The sequence below is a fragment of the Hyperoodon ampullatus genome (genome assembly GCF_949752795.1).
Source record: "Hyperoodon ampullatus genome assembly, chromosome: 9".
Taxonomy (NCBI): Eukaryota; Metazoa; Chordata; class Mammalia; order Artiodactyla; family Ziphiidae; genus Hyperoodon; species Hyperoodon ampullatus.
In genome coordinates, this window is record NC_136922.1 from 33,839,354 (window position 1) to 33,852,787 (window position 13,434).

Genomic DNA, 13,434 nt, shown 5'->3' on the forward strand with positions numbered 1-13,434 from the left:
TTGTCCTCAGCAAAACATGAAATCCTTTTCCCTTTTCTCTAGGATTCTGCTCAGTTTCCACCTTTGCATGTGCCACCTTGGGGGACAGCAGGCCAAAGACCCTGTGCTTGGGAAGTTAGGGGTGGGGCCCCGGCAGGTCAAGTCTTCATGTTCATAGTCCCCGTCGCTGCTGTGCCCTGCTGGACAGCAGCCAGCAGTGGTTTCCTCGCAAGGGGCTGTTGGGATTATCATCTGTGATGATCTCCTGGGAAGCTTGGTGGGCCAACCCTGAACAGCAGTTCCCATCTTCTTTTGTTAGCGCTAAGGGGGTTATTTTAAATCCCGCTGGGTCTCCATTTCAAGGTTGTATTTAATATTTGGAAAGAAGGGTATAGTGCAGCACAGTAGGGGTGAGAAGCAGGGAGGGCTGGGGCCCACTGTCCAGAGGCATGGAGCCCACAGGGTGACCAGGTCACTCAGGGACGCTCTCCTTTGCTCTGGCTCGTAGGATAACAGATGATGGGGAGGTGTGTTCCTGAAGGCTGTGGCTCAGATAATAAAGCTCTTCCTTTCTCCCTACTCCCCCCACCCACCCCCACCCCGTGACCTCCCAAACCCACAAAAATACAGGGCTCCACAGGAAACCTGCAGAAGGAATCTGGCGCTGTGGGAAGGATAGGTGGGGCAGGGGATGAAGAGGAAATGGCAGCTGCTTGGGCAACCTGCAGGGGCCTGGAGGCCACATGGACGGGGCAGCTGTCCCCGGGAGGGGAGTGGAGGAAGCGCCGGCAGAGAAGGGAAGTGGAGGTCAGGGACAGTGTGTGGCCACCTGTTTTAGATGTGGCTGGAGGTTTCTGCAGCAACAGCATCTCTGTGGTGACCGGTGGGAGTGAAGCAGTCCCTTGTCATGGGTTTCCCACCTCAGGGATGGGTCACGATGACTCTAACCATTTTTGGGGGGTTGGTGCTAGAACAGTCCTGATCTCAATACTCAAACAGATAAAGGCATTGGTATGATTTGCTCAGTCTTATATTTCTGTGCCTGTATTACTTTTCTTGCTTTGGAAAGGCAATATGGTAAATGTGTAACAAAATCTGCTTTAACTTTTAGAGCTTTTGTAAGTTTCCAAACAAATAGTCATATAACTGAAAGAAATCTTTCTCAGACTATTAGTTCTGATTTTTAGTTAGGTTTAGACCCAAGATCATGGTGACATTTTTGGAAGCTCAGATCAATTGGATGCGAGTTCCTTGGAGCAGAGGTCATTTTCTCATTTTTGTTTCTGCAAGGCTGAAAAACAAATAAGGGAAATGATAGATTAGTTCTTGTTATCAATGAAGATTTCCCCTTTTCTCCTCTCTAGTTGGAGAGACAAACCGATCATTATGATGACTCAGTACTTATAGTAACGGCCTTTCTCATAACTGGGCCTTTAGGGTGGGGAGTACAGCTTCTGGGATCTCTTCCTGGGAGGGGCCAGGTGAGCTGAGAGGGCTGGGCAGGGGTCAAAAGGCATGAGAGTCCCTGGGGCATCCTGTGTGAAGGCCCAGATACGAGGGGCTGCAGGTACAGATGCCAGTGTGGCTGGAAGGAAAGGGTAGACCCGGTGGGAAGGTTTGCCTGAGAGGGAGTGAGAGCAGGGGCTGCGTATTTTAGCGGGACGGCCCCTTGGCAGAGTCGGGGGCAGACAGGGAGGGAGGTGAGGATTCCTCGAGGTGGGGGGAATCGGTGTAGGAGGAATTGCAGACATTAGGTGAGGACGGGTGAGGGCCAGAACACACCGAGTGCATGGGGACAGAGAAGATGCGGCCTGACGCCCTCGCTCTCAAGGGGGTAGAAAGCCTGGGCTCTGGGCACCGACGCCTGGCTAGCTGCTGGCTAGGACAGTGCCTTGGAGGGGCTTTTCTGAGGACAGCACTGCAGTTGGAGGAGGGCATGGGGCTGTCGACCGTGCGGAGAAGTGAGCAGGGGAGTGCTGGAGAGGAGACCCTTGGGACTCTACACAGAAGGTTGGGAGAGGTGGGAGGTAGAGGTGGCAAAGCCAGGCCCATTCAGAGGAGTGGAGACCATCAGTGACAAGGTAGGAGCAGAGGTCTTAGGGGCCAGTTTGGAATCACTGGAGCTGCGTGGTTCCCCTGGCCTGCTCATCTAGGCCCAGCGTGTCCTTCCAGAGGCAGCACTGGCCCAACGGTGGTGCTGGTACAGCTGAGCCTTTCCTGTTGGCTTCCCTCAGCGGCTATTAGAAATCCGAGAGAATTCGATGAATGCAAGTGACTCTAAGGTACCATTACTGCCGTGCAGCTGAACCCTGGCTGCACAGTGGAATCACCTGGGAGTTTCAAAAAGCAGTCATGTCTGGGACCCTGATCTGACTGGTCTGGGGTGCAGACAGAACACTGGCATTTTTACAAGATCCCGAGGAGATTCTAACGTGCAGCCAAGTTTGAGACCCACTGAGTGGGGCAGGCTTATATATGCCAGGCATTACACTGATGGTTACCTCTGTACATGCATTATCTCATCAGGCCTTATAACCAGTAATTCTCAAAGTGGGGGCCCTGAACCACAGCATCAGCCTCCCTGAGGACCCTGTTGGATGTGTGATTCTCTGGTTCTATTGAATCAAACTCTGGGGGTGAGACAGCAGTCTTTTGGAGAATCATCCTTCATTGAGAACAACCGACCTAATTCAAAGGAGTGAATCTCTAATTGTGGAATTTGGGGTATTAGTAAGTTATGTTAAGAAATGTATTGGGGACAGAAAGATCCACTCATTGCCTCCCAAATAATATCTACAAGAAGCTTTCCCACATTTCCTGCTTCTTTAATTGGAGGGTAAGTGGGTATGTTCTGTCTGTATCCCTCACCCTTTGATAGAATAAAAATCTGTTAAACATGGCAAAACAACACTGGTGATTACTTCCTTCTAAGTGTCAGAATGAGCAAGTTTCATTTTTTTCCTTTCTCCTCAGTGTGAGGTATAGAGTTGGATTTTTTTTCTCAACAGTTTTATTTTATTTTATTTATTTATTTATTTATTTATTGGCTGCATTGGGTCTTTGTTGCTGCACATGGGCTTTCTCTAGTTGCAGTGAGCAGGCTTCTCATTGCGGTGGCTTCTCTTGTTGCAGAGCATGGGCTCTAGGTACGTGGGCTTCAGTAGTTGTGGCACTCAGGCTCAGTAGTTGTGGCTCACGGGCTCTAGAGCACAGGCTCAGTAGTTGTGGCGCATGGGCTTAGTTGCACCACAGCATGAGGGATCTTCCCGGACCAGGGATCAAACCCATGTCCCCTGCATTGACAGGTGGATTCTTAACCACTGCACCACCAGGGAAGTCCCTCAACAGTTTTTTCTTTACAAAAGGCAAAAGAGCAATGCTCTCCCAATTCCTGAGCCTGCGGGACACTGTGACGTGTTTCTCTCATGGAATGCCGAGAGCTCCCCCATCTGGCAGCTTCTGAGAGAACCTGGGCTCTCTTGTCTGCTCTCCTCAGTTTATTCTAGGTGTGGATGTCATGTAGGAGGTGAGGATGGTGTGAGGTATCTACTGGGTAACAGGCCTGACATTAGCCAAGTGTTACTGCTTCTGATTCCAGTGAACCATTTAGCTGCCTTTATTTCTAATCCAGAAGAAACTAGTAATGGGGGAATAAGAGGAACCAAAGCAGACTCACAGGTGCAAATGTTGGCGGGGGGCTCCTCGGGTAACTGCCTTTTGCTTCCCCTGAATGATGAGGTTATTCTTTGGAATTCCTGGTGTTCTGCAAACAAGTACATTAGCAAAAAGCTGAGTTTCTTTACTGTAGAACTTCTCAGGGCCTTTATCACACAAATGGACCTTGTGAAGCTCCAGAGAGACAGCTACAGTGTGCAGAGTAATCTCACTTATGAGACGTATATACAAGACTGGTGTTCCATGGACCACATTCTGGGGAGACTGACTTAGTTGCAGCTGGCAAGGAACTCACCATCACTAGCAGTATCGATGAGGAAAGAGGAGATTCTGAAGTTGGGAATATAGTTCCTGTGGCCTCCTTGCTGAGTAAATGGGCAACATCTTCCCTCTTTTCTTACCTGCCTCAATTCTGAAGTTGTTGGTCCTGATGACTTTTCACCTCTAGTTTTCTGCTGGGCTTTAAATGGGGCAAGTGCATATCAAACATAGCACCAGGAATCTCTGTAGCTGCTGCTCATGGACAGTGTATCCCCTATCCATCAACTATCAAGTCCTTACAGCCTGGAAGGAGGGAACATGGCGAGGAACCTTTTCTCCCTCCCTCCTTTCCCATTCTGGCGAAACAACAATCCCGATCTAGAAGGACCATGGAAAGAAAATACTCAGCCCAGCTCTCACAAACACCCAGAGTAAATCAGAGTTGAACTGGTGATACCCTGGTGATGCAGATCTGGCAGTTAGTGGATAAAGTATGCTCCCGTTCTGTTTTTGAAAGCCCTGCTTACAGATCTATTTCCAGTGGAAGGGGAATAAAAGATCCAGGGCTGGTCCCCAGTTGAAAGTCATCAGTAAGATGCTGACTTAAGGGTCTGAGGATTGCCAGTAGGTGTGTGTGTGTGTCGGGAAAGGTGTTGTGGGTACTGTTGAGGCCCCAACTCTGACTGAGCACCGACCGTTGCCAGCTCCCACCTGCCCTTCATCTCTAGAGAATTGCTTTGGCCAAATGGGATCCACCTTCTCATCCACATGCCCAGCAGCCGACTGAGGCCGTTGACTGAGGGGCACAAGAGTACGGAATGCCAGCCCCCTTGCTCCAAGGTGGGACGCTTCTGGAATACACTCTGCCATTCTGGGTTCCCCATGGGCTCAGGCTCCAGCTGTGTTGACCTCCTGGCTAACTTAGCTGTCTTCCCTACTTGTCTTGCTTCCCTTACCTCCACTGTGGCCAGATCTAGCAAATAAAAATAACGACACCCAGTTCAGCTTAAATTTCAGATAACCAATGAGTAACTCTTTGGTATAAGTATGTCCCAGGAAATATTTGGGTCATACTTGTACTAAAGTTATTTGTTGGTTATTTGAAATTAAAGTTGAACTGGACGTCCTGTGTTTTATCTGGCAACCCTGCCTGCACCCCTTCTCCTGAGGGTATGTCCCCAATAAATCATTGGAACAAGAGTTTCTGTCTCAAGCTCTGCTTCTGGGGAGCTCCTAAGAACCTGGGGATTGGGAGAGCAGGAAAGGAATAGGCACAGCTTGAGCCACTCAGGGCCCTTGACTCAAAACTATTGATACCTGGTAAGTGGCCTGTAAGAGCTACTCTTGCAAGTAGAGCTCCAGGAATCTGAGGACCAAACCCAGATGTAGGTCTGCATGGCCCCTGTGAAGAGCAGTCAGGTCCCAGAGAGAACACTGTGGCCACCCAGTCTCTCCAGAGCAGGATGCACCTTCTTGGTTTTGACTAATTAGGCATGAACTCTTGGTGAGCACAGATGCCAACAGATTTTATTTTACTCAAATGATGCTTCCTTCACAGCTTTTGTGGATTCTGGGACCTGGACTGCTAGTGTTACCCCATTGACTTGAGTCCTAACAGCAACAGTCTAGCTTCATTTCCTCACCTTTCAACACAACAATCCTGTGGTTTTACACATCTGTGTTCATCTGAGGAGCACATAGCTCTCTACATGCACATGTTGAACTAGACCTGTGCTATATGCCTGGTCTTATAAAACCAATTCGTCTGGGAACTTACCTGTCTTAGGAAAAAAATGTATTGCAGTGTGCTATTTTCTAGTACGGGATGAGGATTTCAAGCTCTAATGTGCAAATAAACCTGGGGATCTTGTTAAAATGTAGGTTCTGACTCAGTCAGTCTGTGGTGGGGTCTGAGACTCTGCATTTCCGACTGCATTCTGGCATCAGGTGATGCCAGGCATCAGTATCATCCTCTTCTTATAGATGGAAAACCAGCCCAGATGAGCACACAAGTGGCCAGCAGCAGAGCTGGAGTCTGAACCCAGGGGATCTGGCCCTGGGATGCATGTGCTTATCACTAAATAGGGCGAATAGGGAAGCTGATGAAAAGACTGCATGGACTGGACAGGTATATATCGATGACTTGACAGCACACTGTGCCGGAAGACCTGCAGAAACCCATAGCAGTGGTCAGATCGTCTGGGTTCAAGTTCAGCTACTACCTATCACTTCATTAACTTCTTTAAGGTACTGTGAGGTGGGGTTGTGACAGTGACCCCTCATAGAGCTTTTGGAGGTTTCCATGGCATAATGCATATTGAATGTTAAGCACTGAGCCTGCCAGAGTAAACCCCTAATAACTAGTAACCACTATTATTTTATTTATTTATTTATGGCTGCGTTGGGTCTTCGTTACTGCACGCGGGCTTTCTGTAGTTGTAGAGAGCGGGAGCTACTCTTCCTTGCAGTGCACGGGCTTCTCATTGCAGTGGCTTCTCTTGTTGTGGAACGCGGGCTCCAGGCACGTGGGCTTCAGTAGTTGTGACTCACGGGTTAAGTCCCTCCGCGGCATGTGGGATCTTCCCGGACCAGGGCTTGAACCTGTGTCCCCTGCATTGTCAGGAGGATTCTTAACCACTGTACCACTGGGGAAGTCCCAAGTAACCACTATTATTAATGTAACTTCAGCCAGTTGTCCTTGTGCAAGCGAGGCGATGCTCTGTGAAGGACTTGCTGTGGTCATCTCGGCAGACAGCTGAATGGGGGCTAGGCATGGCCTGGAACGGAGTCCTTTACTGTCTGCTTTTCCTCATTGTCTTGCAGCAGCTTCTGTTTCTTTAGGGTGGAACTTAAATGATTACATTCTGGCCCTGCTACTTCTAGAAATCTGTGTAGACATGCTGCAGCTGGCACCTATTAAAAAAGGATAAAGGGTTTTAATGGGAGGCATCATTATACTCCAACGCTCAATATAGCAGCAACGACCTCTGTGCCATCTAAAGGCATGTCGTCATTGGGAAAATGAAGGGGAACATCAAGCCATTGTGGGAACAATCAGTTGGTGCAGACAGTCTACCCAGGCAATCAGCCCCGAGCTCTTTTTGCCTCAATAGAGTTGGTAGCAAATGCCTTCATTACTGCATCCTTATGGCAACTCCCCCGTCACTTGGCTTTTATAGACCGAGTCTCCCTGGGGTGAGCTGTAAATTGCCATAAATTTAATCCATCCTGACAGCAGGGCATTGCCTGTGTCCACTCTGAACACGGGTCCCCAGGTTCTCCTCACCTTTGGGGAGTAAGTGGGTCTTGGTACACTAAAGGCACTGCCGCTCACAGACACTGACGAGAGTGTCGGGGTATCATTGGTCCTCAGGAAGCAAACAGTTAAAGCTTCCAAAAGAAAGAAAAGTGCTGTGTGTCGCAAAACTTAGCTTTTTATTTTTAGCTATGAGTGCTACAGGAAATCATGACTCTAGATTATGATTCTCTAGGATGTGAAACTGGATGAGGTTTATTCTCATTTTTGAGTATAAACTAAGTTATTACTCATAGCAACCAAGGAATGGTCATTTAAACCACTTTTCTAGATGTGCATTCAGTAATCCCCCTTTCTAGAGGATTGTATGATAGAATGTGTGGCAAGGATGGAAATGCTCTGCATCTGCTCTGGGCAGTAAGGTAGACCGTGGCCCACTGTGGCTCCTGAGCCCACGAAATGTGACTTGTGTGACTGAGGGTAGAATTTTTAATTTTGATTAATTCTAATTCTTATTTTTTAATATTTAAAAAAATGTATCATTGAAGTATAGTTGATTTATAACATGTTTCAGGTTACAACATAGTGATTTAATATTTCTATGGATTACTCCATTTAAAGTTATTATAAAATATTAGCTATATTCCCTGTGCTGTACAATATATCCTTGTACCTTATTTATTTTATATATAGTAGTTAGTGCCTCTTAATCCCTTACCCCTCTCTTGCCCCTCCTCACTTACCTCTCCTCGACCAGTAACCACCAGTTCGTTCTGTGTCTGTGAGTCCATTTCTGTTTTATTATATTCACTTATTTATTTTATTTTTTAGATTCCACATATAAGAGATATACAGTATTTGTCTTTCTCTGTCTGACTTATTTCACCAAGCGTAATACCCTCTAGTTCCATCCATGTGGTTGAAAATAGCAGAACTTATTTCTTTTTAATAACTGAGTAATATTCCAGTGTGTGTGTGGGTGGGTGGGTGTCACATCTTCTTCATCCATTTATCTGTTGGTAGACACTTAAAATTTTTTTTATTAGGCTGCATAGTGTAGTTCTAGAGAGAGAAGGAACTTTTGCATCACAGCCTCAGGAGGCTTAGTTAGCGTATGGAATATTAGGAGAATCTAAAGTCAGCACGTTAAATCTAAAATATTGGCCAGCCAGCAAGTGATTTCCCCTACTAGCTCACTCCCTCCACGGGGGGGTTACTCTCTGAGGATGATAATGTAATGAATAAAATATCTTTTACTTGCCTAGCAGAAAGAATTAGTTGTTCTAGTTCAGAGGCTTATAATGAACGAGGCTGTAAATTCTGAAATAGTAGGCACTGTCATGTGACTCTATTAAGGGAAGGCAGAGAGAATTCTTGGTGTGGGCAGTCGGACCGCCTTCATTCAGCGTAGTATTGTGTTTGCCCCCTCGTTTATTTTCTCCGTCTACCTTCTCCCCATTCTCCACCCGTGTGATTCTGTCCCACCCAGGGAAGCTCTGGGAATTTCTTATTTCCTGGTGGAAGTGAGAATAACAATAATGTAGCATGAATGACCGACCCTCAGTCCCCTTGGGTGTGAAGAAATGTCTTTATTTTCTTTAAATCAAATTGCCAAGCTGGTCGGGAGCTGAATCTCTGCATTTTGGCAGGCAGCCTGAGAGGCAGTCTCTTGGGTACCACAATGAGCCTTCCTCCTCTGAGGTTCTGCCACCCCTGGGGTACAGCCCGGGAGCTGGGCAGGAACCCTGGAGCTGAGAATGACCTCCATTCCATCGCTGCTTTCCCTGTCCACCCAGGGTGACTCCTCCGTGAGCTCAGGTTTACAGAAACCACAGAGTGAAAGCAAAGTGGTTTTGGTGCCCCTGAGGTAAGGAACATGATGGCCTGACCTCCCTCTTAGACTTGAGGAAGGAAAAAAATTTAGAGAACAAAACCCAAACTAGCCACATTTTAGGTGCTCACCAGCCACACGTGGCTGGTGCTACTGTATTGGACGACATAGATCTAGAACATTTCCATTCTTGCAGCAAGTTCATTGGCCAGCGCCAGGTTAGGCCAAGCCCTGTGTTCGGATTTTATGTGCATGAACCCATTTAATTTTTTACAGCATATAAATGAGTTAAGTAGTAGTAACATTCTCATTTTAGACAGGAGGAATAAAGGCCTGGAGAGGCTTAAGGTTAACCAGGTGCCTAATGGCTGAGTTGAGTTTTCAATCCAGGTCTCTCCAACTTCTAATCACATGTTACCTCAGCTCATAAGAGGCTTCTCACCACTGCTACAGTGCATGGCTTTCTTAAGACTGTGCTACGGGAAAATATTCAGAATATCCTGTGAGAACATTGTGGTTAGAAGAGATAGATGGTGTTTAATGACTGGAGAAATGGCTGCTTATCTCCGAGTGCAAGGCCCTATGTGAGAGCAGGCGTTTCTGCCTTATTAGCTACAAATCTCAGCGCCAGAGACATGTGGGAAACTCTGGTCTGTCCTCATTGCCTTAGATAACCGAAGATAAAGCCCAGGCTTCTCAAACAAGGGTGCAATTGTTCGCCTCTCTGCTTTAAGAACAGCGTCAGTTATCCAGCAAATGGAAGCCTAATTGTGACCAGATTCAGGTCTCACCAGTTTGGTTCGGTAATAGGGACCTGTCTGGGCCTGAGTCTCGGCATCCTCCCTCTACCCCCATCCAGGCCCTCCCGCAGCCTCAGCTCCCGGGTCTTGCTGACTGCAACTAGAGCTCTAGGCTCAGGTGGGCAGCGCAGGCCCCCGAGTGGAGTGGGAGGGAGGCCTCTGTGCTTTTCCTATACTTTTGGATTTGAAGGGGGTTTTGAACAGACCGCTTGGTTCTCCCAAGGTGAGTGGTTCATTCACAGAAATCACAGGTCTAAATAGGACACCTGCTGAGAGAAAGCAGAAAAGAACAAAGGAAGACTAAAAAGAGGAGATTTAAAAAGAAATTTTTAAATTAATTTCTCCCCATTTATGTTTTGTAGAGTACACATGGATTATACTGGAAGCATTTAAAAAGATTTAACTCTTGTTAATGGGCCACAAAACTACATAAACAAAATTTTGCCTAGATGTGGGGTTTTCAAAGGGCAAATGCAAGTGAGGATCTATTTTGTTAAGCCTAAAATCCTTGACCTTAATGAGTGAAATTCTTTTTTTTAAATTTATTTTATTTACTTTATTTCTATTTTTTATTGAAGTATAGTTGATTTAAAAACATTGTATTAATTTCTGCTGTACAGCAAAGTGATTCAGTTATTATATGTATATATATATATATATATATATATATATACACATTCTTTTTTATATTTTCCATTATGGTTTATCACAGGATATTTTTTTTCTGAATTTTAGAATTTTTATTTTTTTATACAGCAGGTTCTTATTAGTTATCCATTTTATACATATTACTGTATAGATGTCAATCCCAATTTCCCAATTCATCCCACCACCACCCGCCACTTTCCCCCCTTGTTCTCTACATCTATCACAGGATATTGAATATAGTTCCCGGTGCTATACAGTAGGACCTTGTTATTTATCCATTCTACATATACTAGTTTGCATCTGCTAACCCCAAACTTCCACTTTACCCCTCCCCCACTCCCCCTCCCCTTGACAACCACCAGTCTGTTCTCTATGTCTGTGAGTCCATTTCTGTTTCGTAGATAAGTTCATTTGTGTCATATTTTAGATGCCACATATAAGTGATATTGTATGGTATTTGCTTTTCTGACTCACTTCACTTATCTTACCCAGGTTCAGATTTCATCTGTACTATAATCTGTGTGACCTTGGACAAGACACTTACACTTATCCTCAATCAGTTTCCTCAGAGGATAGATGGCATTTATTTGTCAAAGCTGATTGCCACCAACATATTGAATTACATCATCTAGGAGCATCTGGAGGAGGGAGAAAGTGTCAGGGGAAGGGAGGGACTTAGTGGGAAGCAGTCAGGGATCAGTAACAAAAATCTAGGCCAACTTCAGGCCCGGCAAGAAGGATCAAAGAGGAAATCGAATCCTGTAGTCTGTGTCAAATACAAAAGCAAGTGTCTGAGTGTGGCAGACACACCCTAAGATCACCCCCAATGAGTCAAACCCTTGTATATCCCCTTCCTCTTGAGTGCAGGTAGAGCCTATGGTTATTGGTTATTTCTTCTAACCAATAGTAGATGGCAAAAGCCATGATGTCACTCCTGCAGCTGGGTTATATTGTGTGGCCAAGGTGATGGATGTTAGCAGGTAACTTAGGTAATTTAGCAGACTGGAGAAAGAGACTCCCTCTCTGTGGCTTTGAAATAATAGGCTGTCATGTTGTGAGATGACCACGCAGCAGGGAACTGTGGGTGACCTCTAGGAGCTGAGCGTGGCTCCCAGCAGAAAGCAAGGGCCCTGAGTCCTACAACCATAAGCAGCTGGATTTTGCTGACAACTTCAGTAAGCTCGGAAGCAGATTCTTCTCTAGTCGAGTCCCCAGATGAGAACCCAGCCCAACTGACAGCTTGGTTGTAGCCTATGGACCCTGAGCAGAAGACCCAGCCAAGCCATGCCCAGACTCCTGACCCACAGAAACTGAGAGGTGATAAATGGGTGTTGGTTATGCCCCAGGTTTGTGGTGACTTGTTATGTAGCAACAGAGAACTAATACACTGAGGTTTGGGGGAACTACCACCAGCTGCCTGAAGTGGGGATAGGGATCCAGCTACTCAAGGCCCCATTTGGCAGGTAGCCCAGGAGTCCAGCCTGGCCACCCATGGCTGCATGCAGCAGGACCACCCTTGCTCCAGGCAGATGTGACTCTTTAAACCATGCTGTGTATAAGGCAGTTGCTGCTGGTATCCTGACCACCACCCACCCACTGGCTGACAGAGACAGCCAGGTGCCCATTAGGAGGAAAAGCACAAAGGCCAGGACAGGGAACCACTCCCTGGGGCTGTGGTGGGGATGAAATGAGCTGATGTATATACAGCCCTGCCTTCAAGCCTGGAGGGGCTCAGGTATATGTTATTTTTCTCCTCCTGTGAGAGATGAGGATACTAAGAGGCTTGTTGGACAATCGCAGACAGATACCAGGAAGTTGATCTTACTTCCAAATATGACGGTTCATTCAAAGCGTGTGTGACTAGTTGTTTAGCAATCAGGAGAGGTTTCTTATTTGGCTTCAGATCCTGTCACCTCCTAGGGCAAAAGCTCAGACAGCCACTTGTCTGGGACTTATCTCTGCCCTGAGATGGTGAGCTGTTGGGCAGAGGTGTTCAGAGCTGTCTAGCCAGGTTGAGGGATGCCCAGATGCTACAAGTGACACAACTCCACGGCTCTGCTATGTAACTGTGTTAGATGAGTAACATCAGAATCTCTGGGGATGGGAACCGGGCATCAGTATCTTTTATAACTTCCCAGATGATTCCAGGATGCAACCAAGGGTGAGTACTGCTGAACTAAAGGGTCTGTTCTGTATTGTCTCTAGCATGTAGGCCAGATACTGACTGATCCCTGGATATCATATATATTTGAATATATAAATGTATATGTATATGTATATATACATACACGTATACTCTTTGAAGGGGGGTATACAGATCTCTGTCTAACGATACATTTTACACATATCTATATCATCTCCCTTCAAAGTGATAGGCAATGAATTTAGCATCCAATAACTGTTCATATTACCCTTTTTTCAACTTTAACAATAGAACAAATCATTCACTGGTGACCAATGGGTTTTAGCAGTAGAGCAGGACTATACTTTCCCATTGTTTTCTGTTTGCCGTCACCACCGTTATAGCTCCAGGCTCGGACTCATGGCATGGTCTGGTCTACGTGCTGCTCTGGCATAACCTGGGCCTCTGGAGCACCTGCTGGCACCCAGAGCCTGGGCTGCCTGCTAAACCTCCAGCCTGGGGATGTGGGGTGTCATGCTGGGGATCTCAGCCCTAACCCTGCCCCACAGCCATCTGTGGAGCAAAACCAGCATCTTCAATCTGAAGAATCCAGTCTCCTCCCAGACTACTGAGTTGCCATCACACTTTGGTTAGGAGATAGGTTTTTGAGTTTTTCCAAGCGTTTTAGAATTACATTGTTTCTGTGCTATCCTTGGACTCAAGACACAGATTCTATGTTGTCTCATTCCCCTTTGCTGGTTTTTATAAGAAAGTTGGGCGGTAGAAGTGACATTGGAAATCAAGATACACAAACGTCCCGTGCGCCTTCTCAGATTCCCTTGACTGTCTCTTCTCTCTTGTT